The sequence below is a fragment of the Corythoichthys intestinalis genome, unplaced genomic scaffold (assembly GCF_030265065.1).
Source record: "Corythoichthys intestinalis isolate RoL2023-P3 unplaced genomic scaffold, ASM3026506v1 HiC_scaffold_26, whole genome shotgun sequence".
NCBI classification, from domain to species: Eukaryota; Metazoa; Chordata; class Actinopteri; order Syngnathiformes; family Syngnathidae; genus Corythoichthys; species Corythoichthys intestinalis.
The window spans coordinates 2,580,425-2,589,383 of NW_026651595.1; positions in this window are offsets into that span (position 1 = coordinate 2,580,425).

Below are 8,959 nucleotides of genomic sequence, written 5' to 3' on the forward strand. Positions count from 1 at the left end.
AAGTTATATGCGCATGCGTTTATTTGCGACATTTTTACGACAGTTATTTTTTTTTTTGGTAAAAAAAAAAAAAAAACTTTATTCATAACAAATACAAATACAAATACAAATCTTGCAAAAATGGGGTGAGCGATTCACATACAGTTAGCACAGACTCAACTCTTTGTTACAGAGAGAGATCAGTCTGTTGGGCCGTATATTTCTTACCAAGATGGGAAGCATATCATGATGCATCTATCCCTGATATTCACTAGCCATTCCTAATAGAGCTATTAAAAAATAATTAAAAATTAATTTTGACTATATCTGGAAGAAAAGAAATGCACTATATTAAAAGAACAAAAATGACGAAAGACTCCAAAGATGGAGGCCTACAAGCTATTGGTTTTGATTCCGTAAATGGAACACTTAAGACAAACTGGTTGAAATACTTCCTAGATCATAAAAACGTATGGCATCATCTCTCTAGAGAATTTTTAAAGAAAGTTGGCAGTATTGATTTCTTTATTTTTTTTAATTGTTAAAATGTGATTTCATCATTCAGAAGTTTCCCATTAAACTATGGGAATTTCATAAACAAGTCCTCTTATACTGGAAGCTCTTTTGCTATCATAATTTCACTCCACAAAACACACCAATATGAACAACTGATATATTACAGTTGGAAACAAATCATTGTATGACAAGGACTGAATGGACAAAGATATTTGGTCTGTAATTCATTTGACTGATAGTAATGGGTGTTTGCTCTCATATGAAAGTTTTTTTGTTTTTTTTTTCAAAAATATGGTTTTGATGTGAATTATAAATCCTTTGCATCTATGATAAAAGTGATCCCTCTTCCATTTGTAGGTTTGATTAAACACATTCTCTCCACTTAAAAGTCCATTGTTCTGGATTTTCCACTACTCTTAAAATTCCCGATAAAATAATTAGGAAAGCTTTTGATGACGTCCCATGCCCATTACTGTCTTTTAGAAATTATATTAAACAGATCCTCTCCAAAGATGCCATATATTCTTTATGCACTAAATACTTAAAATTCCCAATCAACCTTAAAACTAAAGTTTATTTTACCATTTTAAATGGAGTACAGCAGTGGTCACTAACCACCGAGCCACGGACCGGTACCGGTCTGTGGTGCATTTGCTACCTGGCCGCAGAGAAATAAATGATTAATTAAAGACAGCAATGTAGCCCGTGGCTCTTGACACATCAATATCCCTTTCAACTCTATAGACCAGGGGTCGGGAACCTATGGCTTGCAAGCCAGATCTGGCTCTCTGCCAACCCGTCATCTTGAATGTGAAAATCGGCCGGCTTCCTTGACATTGTTAAAGGCATCCCCAAGGGGCTGCTGTCCTTTTCAATACGACCGGCATTGCCAATTTAGCGTAGACGAAGAAGTGGCGTGCGAGGAAGAGAAAGAGGCAGATGTTGAGAGAGTTGAGAGAGGGTTTTGTTTTTGTTAATAAAGTCTCCGTGCAAAAGCCATCTGACACGTCCAGCTGTTTTTATACACTTCGCCACCTCCCCGAAGGAAGAACCGGAAGTAGGAACGACGAATGAGCCACGGAAATCGCCGGTCCACTCCCTATTATTCTCTTGGTAAAACTGTTCAACCAGGTTAACAGTATTTTTTTTTCTAAAAATACTGTAACAATACTAAACTTTGTGTTGATCTGATCAAATAGACTACGTTCATATCGCAGGTCATAATGCACAAATCCAATTTTTTGTCATATCTGTTTTCTTGGCGTGCCCGTTCAGACTGCCTTTGTCCATTGAGACCGCTTAAGTATTACGCATGTGCACTAATTCGCAGTCCGACGCGCTGAGCAAGAAGAGCCGCATGCGCAGAAGCATCAAAACAAATGACTACACATGGTGGCTGTCATCTGTCATTCCAGGGCGATCATATTTTGATTTCCAAAAAGAGGACGCAAATAAAAAAAACATAAATAATCCCTGTTTAGGCCTATTTTCAAAGTTTATATGGATCAATAGCATGCACGCACCTCTGTGCATGTCACACACACGTACGGGCAGTTTGCCACGACTCTTGGCCGTGGAAGCAATCTTGAAATATTGCTCATAATAGAACAGAAAGAAAACCGATCATTTTCAGGCTTATCCTCAACCCATTTTTATTTTTTTATGACTGCTGCCAAGCCCGACCCTTCCCCAAAAGCCGTGTTCAAGGCGAGCTAGGCGCTAACGAACAGCTGCACCGCTACCGTAGCGCGCCGTCTCTCTCGCTCTTTGATGATGTAATTGCTGCATGAATTCCGATTTGGGAAACTTATCAGGTTAGACCGCCGCGACATTCTGGAAAAATGTGGCCCAGAACCGGATTTAAACCACATACGAAAGTGACCCAGATCGGATTTGCAATGGTCCACTTCTATGCGACTTGTCCCATTCAGATCGTCAAGTTAATATTCATCTCTCAGAGTGCAGACAATTAAAAAAACGTGTGGCATTTGCCAAGGCCCACAGCCTGTCAAAAGGATGGAGCCTGGAAAAGTGGCAAAAGGTGGATTTTTCAGATGAATCTTCCATTGAATTACACCACAGTCACCGCAAATATTGCAGGAGACCTACTGGAGCCCGCATGGATCCGAGATTCACTCAGAAAACAGTGAAGTTTGGTGGTTAGATCATTACCGAAATCATGGTCTGGGGTAACATCCAGTGTGGGGGTGTGCGAGAGATCTGCAAGGTGGAAGGCGACATAAATAGTCTGAAATATCAACAAATCTTACATTCCTAACCATAAAAAGTGACAAAATATTCATTTCAATTTTATTTGTATAGCCCTAAATCACAACAAGGTTGTCTCAAAGGGCTTTGCAGAGGCAATATGATACACAGTCAGAAACAGCAGATGAAATATATAGAGATTCAATAAATAAGGGTCAAGTCCTGGGCATCCCCCATTCTTTGACCCTCCATGTCGGCAAGGAAAAAATCCAAAACTCTCTGGGAGAAATGAGAAACCTTGGGGAGTACCACAGTCAGGAGAGATCCACTCCCAGCACGGATAGACAGGATGCACCCGGACTGCCAATGGGAATTAGCAGACGGAGTTACAGTTTGTAAAGATGCAATAGAGTAAAGGAACAAGAAGAGGTCCATCTAGCCACATCAGACGGAGGTGGCGACGAGGACGTCCATCCAGCCAGGGGTCCGGATAGTCAGGAGGCTGCAGCTGAAAAATAGCCCCCACCCAGAGGGAAAGGGGGAAAGGGGACACCGGGTGACTAGTGATGAAGAGACTAGTCAACTAGATATTGACATTGAAAAATAGAAATGAAGTAAGACAAGTGGTAGGTAGAGTGAGAAAAACGAGATAGAACTCAGTGGTTATACTTCCCCCAGCATTATAGCTTCTAGTGCAGCTTAGACTGGACTGTGAGTCTAGTCCGACTTCAACTAGCCTGACCATAAGCTTTGTCGAATAGGAACGTTATTAGTCTAATCCTAAATATACAGACTGTCTCGGCTTCTTTAATACTAGCTGGAAGCTGATTCCATAAAACAGGGGCTTGGTGGCAAAAGGCTCTAGCTCCGACAGTACTTTTAGAAACCCTGGGAACTACCTTTAGACCTGCATTCTGAGAGAGGAGTGTTCTGTTGGGGCGGTATGGAACCAGACCATCGGTGAGATACGATGGCCCCAACCCATTAAAGTGCCTGTGACACCAAAAAAAAATCTTAAATAGCATTATTATTGGAATTAAAATCATATTTTGAGATGATTCGACAGTATACGACAATTTGGAGAAGCGCAGATGACGAGAAATGCGTCTTTGAGGATGACCAGAGCAGACTGGGCAACACTGCATGGTCAGTAGCCGAAAATAAAACTGTTTAGGTATATTGCGTTTTATTCACATATATCTGTTCATTTAATATAGTAAGACATTTTCATTATTTTTTAAATTTGTGGACAACTGGGAACGTTATTTTCCTACATTTTGCTTACAAGAAGTCTCACTACTCACAGCATTTTCCTCATTTAAATATTTTTTTCTTATTTTTCTGAAGGTGTTCATGTGAGTACTGTGCAGTGATGCCCAACGTGGACAAGGGTGTTTGCTGTGGTGAACAGGAGAAAGAGAAGATGGAGGGGCTGGGGTCCAGTGTATCACCCAGCACCCTAGATTTCAGCCCGTCTGCTTGAACACAGACGTTCTTCAGACAGCCTACTATGCCTACAGGCAAAACTATGAGGACCAGTCAGGAAACAAGTATGTGTCATAAATAAATATATACATATATTAGGCCTGAACGATATTGTAAAAAACTATTGCTGCGATTTTTTGGGGGTTGGGATATTATATTGCGATATTAAAAAAATATATATATATAAATATATTTTTTAAAAGAAATTTTCACTAGATGAAAAATAGCTGTTTGAAAAGACTTTGGATGACTCACAATGACCAGTGTACAGTGATCCCTCGTTTTTCGCGGTTAATGGAGACCAGAAACCGCCGCGATAAGTGAAAAACCGTGAAGTTGCGCACCGCGCCTCCCAAATTGTTATTTTTTTGTGTGTGTGCTCAATGTATTTATTCAGATTTAGCATTGGAAAGAGACACATATAAGGCATGTTTTTTTCTCACTTTTTCCCCAAAGTATGATTTTTAAATATATATATTTATATTTATAAATATACAGTGGGGAGAACAAGTATTTGATACACTGCCAATTAATTAATTGTAATTAATTGCAATAAATCGCAATTCAAACCATCTCTAAAATATGCCATATTTATATGTAAATTATTGTTTGAATGGAAAGACACACGACGGATACATACATACAACATACCGTACATCAGTACTGTATTTGTTTATTGTAACAATAAATCCACAAATGGCATTATTAACATTCTTTCTGTTAAAGTGATCCACGGATAGAAAGACTTGTAGTTCTTAAACGATAAATGTTATAGTTACAAGTTATAGTAATTTTATATTAAAACCCTTCATGTTTTCGTTTTAATAAAATTTGTAAAATTTTCAATCAAAAGTAGAGTTAATATAATAATAATAAGAATAAAAATAACAATAATAAAAATAGAGTGAAAAGTTTTACGTGTATTTTGCATAGCTATTTTGATATGGAATGCCAGTTCATTTTGCATTGTTGTTTAACTGTGTGTCAGAATAGGGCCTCATTACTATAGACTGAAGTGCTTTTCTTTCTGTGAACATTTTTTTTTTTTTTTGAGAGATAGGAATATTATTTTTGTTGTGCTTTCACTAAACGATACTTATGTTTGTTGTGAAGGAGTTGCCGAAGCTTATGCCAATAAACGGCGCGGTCCAAAGAACGCATGTGTCCACTCGCCTTTACTGTATAACATATACAGTGGGGAGAACAAGTATTTGATACACTGGCAGTGTATCAAATACTTGTTCTCCCCACTGTATCTGTACATATCTTACCCAAAATACAACAAGAGACACATAATTGCCACTAAAAGAAAGAAAACTTACCGAAATATGTGTGGAGCACAAATAGCAATTTGCATTGCATTGTGAATACAGCATAAACGTCTCACAACTACTAATTCTCCCACGTTTAGAAGAAATAACATGAGTATGGAACGGCGCTGCCCCCAAGCGGCCGGTGGCATTCTCTTCACTCTTAATGTCTATAAACGGCCTCATTGTAATCTGTTTGAGGCAATATGCCAGCGGGTCATTCATTGCATGCGTTAATTGCGTCAAATATTTTAACGTGATTAATTTAAAAAATTAATTAACGCCCGTTAATGCGATAATTTTGACAGCCCTAATATATATTAATAAATGTTTTTAAGCACTTCAAATGTAATAATTATGATCAGTTTTAAACAAATCATCATCATCACCAAATCATTTTTGAAGAAGAATAAAGTACTGTAGTAGAAAAATGCTTGGCTTTATTAAATACTTCTGTTTATCTACCTTAGCTGTGACTCTTGGTGGACATGTAGAAATGACAAACTCCTCATGATCACTGCTGGCATTTATTTTATATGTCTCAAACGTCTCCACACACACACATTCATTCCAGCACGGCTTCCTTGCAGAAACTGTTGAAAAAGTTAAACGATGATTGACAGCTGCTGAGCTGTGATGTCCGCTTCTTTGGCAAGACCAAAGATACCAGCATCGTTAACTTTAATAAGCAAGTGCTGCAGTGACTGTGAGGTTCAAAGAGCGTGTGAGGCTCTGCGCAGAGCAGAAAGCAGGGCGTATGTGGATTAAAAAAAAAACAAACTATCATACGTCCTTGCGATGGGACTATCGCGCACGCACATTTCCTTCTTTTTAAGTATCGTTGTACTGTGCATATTTACAATATAGGCTTTTTATTCTATTTCCACGGCGTGCAACGTGCACATGTTCACCAGTTACACGTGCATGTGAAAAAAAAACGGATAGAATTCCATGTGTTATTTACTTGCTCGGCACACAAATTTTATCCATCTCCCCACAAATTCCCAAAACGTGATGAGACATAATTTATTGCTTGAAATAAGGTACCATAACCACTGGGCTCTGAGGTCAACAACACGAATTATTTGATAGTAAAGCGCGGACAATTCAGCAAATAATTACCGCAGCAACAAATGTGTGATTTTTTTTTGTTTATAATTAAAGCTAATTTATTGGGAGTGCACTGAAATGGGTTTACAGTATTTGACAATATATAAAACACTATGCTTACTTACTTGCACTGCAGCCTTTCTCGTCCGCTTTTCAATGGCAGCGGACTTTCTTTTCAGAGAGTTGTCACCACTTAGTCCACTGGCACTGGCTCAATGTTGAGGACAGTGGAAAATCGTTGGTACAGCTGTGTGAAGTAGGGTTCTGGTGTGCTGCACTGCAAGTCCCATCTCAACTTTCCGCAGAAGAACAGGGTCGAAACAGTCTTCAGTGAAGTGATCCGAACACAACACCCAGGATTCGGATGGTGACCATTTGTCCCTAGTTCGTTGTACTTGTTTTACCCATTCTTCCAGACGAACGGGATCTTTTGGGAACCGAAAAACGCTCACACCACTCCCCGGGACGTTGGAACAAAACCTGCAACGCATCGTCTCGGCATGGTGTGAAAAATAAACGAAAAAGTCCACCAAATCAGATGAATCTGCAGTCCTTCTCAATACAACGGCACGGCTGGATAGCGAAGATGACTTACTCTGGTGACGTCACATCCGCCTTCTTCCTCGATCCGAGACCGGAGCCAGAAGTCTTGCATTTTCGTAGCGCGGGATTCAAAAAATTGAATAAATGTATCGATAGCTTTTGCACACATCCAAGTGGTCCATTTCATTCAGGAGCATAAAATACCGCGTTTAATATGAAATAAACATGCTTTTTGGTGTCACAGGCACTTTAATGGTCTTTTAAAGTAAGAAGGAGGATTTTAAATTTAATTCTAAACTCGACTGGAAGCCAGTGAAGGGCCTGGAGTACAGGGGTGATGTGCTCTCTTCTATTACTTCCTGTTAAGAGTCTTGCTGCTACGTTTTGGACTAGCTGAAGACCTTTTAGAGAACTTTTAGGACTAGCTGAAGACCTTTTAGAGAACTTTCAGAACAAGCTGCAAGTAGGGAGTTACAGTAATCCAATCTAGATGTAACGAACGCGTGAATTAATTTTTCTGCATCGTTTTTATATGAAATATTTCTAATTTTGGCTATATTGTGCAGGTGGAAAAAGGCCGTTCTGCAGGTTTAAACGATAAGTCTGGGTCAAATAGAACTCCTAGGTTTTTAACTGTGGTGCTGGCGGCTACACTTACGTTGTCCAGAGTGACTATCTGGCCAGTTAAAGAGTCTCTCACACTTTTTGGGCCTATTATAAGGACTTCTGTCTTTTCAGGGTTAAGTAGAAGATAGTGCTCATCCAGGTATTTATATCTCGGACGCAGGTGCTTAGTTTATCCACTTGCCTGATCTGCTCAGGTTTAATTGATAAATAAAGCTGTGTGTCGTCAGCGTAACAATGGAAGTTAATGCTATGTTTTCTGATGATATTACCCAGAGGAAGCAAATACAGCGTAAACAGGATGGGCCCGAGGAGCGACCCTTGCGGCACACCATAACTAACTCTAGAGTACGGTGATGATTGCTCGTTTACATTGAAAAACTGGTACCCATTAGATAAATATGATTTAAACCAGCAGAGGGCTGCTCCTCTAATGCCTACGTCACATTCTAGTCTCTGCAATAAGATAATATGGTCGATTGTGTCAAAGGCTACACTCAGGTCCAACAGAACAAGGATCGAGACTAATCCATCGTCAGCAGCTAGTAACAAGTCATTAGTTACTTTGACTAATGCAGTTTCAGTGCTATGATGAGCTCGAAAGCCAGACTGGAAATGTTCAAATAAACTATTGTCCTGTATGTGCTGACAGAGTTGTTTAACTACCACTCTTTCAAGGACTTCGGAGAGAAAGGGTAGATTAGAGATAGGTCTATAATTGGCCAAGATGTTAGGATCTAGAGTAGGTTTTTTCAAGAGCGGTTTAATAACTGCATATTTAAAGGACTAAGGCACGTGGCCAGTAATTAATGAGTTATTTATTATATTTAGGATAATATCAATAGTTAGAGGCAGGGTCTCTTTAAAAAGTTTGGTTGGGATCGGGTCTAGGAGGCACGTTGATGGTTTGGAAGACGTTATAATTGCAATTACATCGGTTTGGTCTACAGTGGTAAAGTTATTTAATATTATAGAGGGGTTTATAGGAGATTCTGAATTTTTTCAGCCTGCACTTTATCAGACCTAGTAGTTGGAAGTAATTCATTTATTTTATTTCTAATAGTTGAGATTTTATTATTAAAAATTTTTAGGAAGTCATCACAGCTAAGGGTGGTTGGGATATAAGGTTCTATTGTGCTGTGACTGTTTGTGACAGTAAAGTGTACGTGCATGTAAAGTGTAAT